Genomic DNA, 2105 nt, shown 5'->3' on the forward strand with positions numbered 1-2105 from the left:
TTGGTGCATACATATTTATGAGTGTTACCTCTTCCTCTTGAATTTTTCCCCTAACCAGTATATAGTGGCCTTTATTTCACTTGATCATTGTTGGTTTGAAGCTAAGACTATCTGAGAATAAAATTGCTACCCCTGTTTTTTCTGAGGTGCTGGGGCATGTAGTATTGTGTTCCATCCTTTGATATTTCAGCCTAAGAATGCCTTTATGAGTTAAATGTGTTTCTTGTACATAGCATGTTGTTGGATTTTGTTTCCTAATCCACTGTGCCAGTCTATTTTTCTTAATTGGTGAATTGAGTCCATTTATATTGATGGTTAGAATTGAGATGTATTGACTTACGGTTGCCATGTTATTTACCTGTTATTGTTTACTCCTTTTTCTCCTGTGTTTAATTGCTTACCGTATTTAGTTGGTTACTTCTGATCTCATTCGTGGAGTTCTTATCATTATGGTCCCTCTCTAGAACATCTTTCAGTAGCCTGTGTAAGCTTGGCTTTGTCATCGCGAAATTCTTTAGCTGTTCTTTGTCATGGAAGTATTTCACTTCTCCATCAAAATTGCAAGAGAGTTTTTCAGGGTATAGTAGTCTGGGCTGGAATTTGTTTTCATAGAGGACCTAAAGTACTCTGCTCCATGCTCTTCTTGCCTGCATGGTCTGTGAAGAGAATTCATCCGTAATTCTGATGCGTTTTCCTTTGAATGTGATCTGCTTCTTTTCTCTAGCGACTTTCAGTTGATTATCCTTGTGCTGAATTTCTGGGATCTTGTCTATTATATGTCTCGGTGTGTTTTTCATTGGCTTGAAGTTCCTTGGCTTTCGCTATGCTACAGTTACCTGAATGTCAGATTGTTTTCTCATATTTGGGAAGTTTTCTGCTTTTACTTCTGCCCATATTTTTAAATGTCATTGACGTTGACTCCTTCTTTGTCATTGATGCCTATTAGTCTCACATTGTTCATCTTTGCATCATCTTGCAGGTGATGGATTATTGTTTCCTGCATCCTCATTGTTTTTAATAGATCCTTTCTCACCTTTTCCCTAGTTACACCAGCATCTTCAAGATCTGAAACTCTGTCTTCACATTCACTTAAACGGTTTTGCAAGCTTGTGATTGAGAGTTTAATTTCCTCTATACCTCTTTGACTCTGCTTCATGCGATGTATTTTTTTTCTGTATTGCTCATTCAGAGAATCCATCATTTTTCTAATCTCCTCTATTTATTTATCAATATCTTCTTTAGAAACAGTGATAAATTCTTTTACTGCAATGGTTTTTTTCAGATTGGGTTTCCTACATATGTTTCTGTAGTTGCTTCTTTTCTTCAGCTGTTATGAGTTCTGAGAGTTCTTTTTCTTATTTCAGAAAAGAATTTCACTCTGATTTCCTCTCTATCTTTCTGCTGTTGCTTATTTACTATCAACACTATTAATTCATGCATTTGAGCTGAGCTAGTGTCCTCTGCACTTGTTCTGGGTAGGCACTGGGTTTCTTCAATATATTTCTACATTTGATCCTTTAGTGCAGATGTTATTAATTCAGGGACTTCTTTTTTCATTTCCAATCTGAGGTGTTCTATATCTTTCTGCAGCTGTTTCTTTATTTCAGAAGCTGTTGATTCATTTCTTTCAGCTGTGTGATTTCCAATTTTTCCTGTGTTAGTGTCCTCTGCACTTGTTAAGGGTGGGCTTGGGTTCTGAGGTTGCATTTTGTTCCTTCTCGTCATTTTGTGTAGCATTGTCTTCTGACCTTTGTTGTAGATCTTTGCTGTATTTATAACCTTTCGCACGTATTGAAGTTCAGGTGCAGCTCTACAAAGTTTAGACTTATCAAGCTGTGTCTGGCTTGTGTCTGAGTGCTGTGCTCAGCTCCTTTCCGCTGCTGCCCTTGAGGGTGGACCTGTTGTGCCCCTGTGTCAAGATGTTCTGCTCCTGGACTGACTGGGTGTATCTATCCTCTATACTCTCTGCAGGGATTGCAGCTGCAGGGTTACACCCCAGGCGTGTATGCCAGGCCTGATCTTTGCCTGGAGGGGGCAAGGTGAAGTAGGGGGAATATTAAGCTCTCCCACACACTCACCGGAACTGGGCTAGGACTGGGTCTGGG

The sequence above is a fragment of the Octodon degus genome, unplaced genomic scaffold (genome assembly GCF_000260255.1).
Source record: "Octodon degus isolate 3935 unplaced genomic scaffold, OctDeg1.0 scaffold00145, whole genome shotgun sequence".
Classification (NCBI taxonomy): Eukaryota; Metazoa; Chordata; class Mammalia; order Rodentia; family Octodontidae; genus Octodon; species Octodon degus.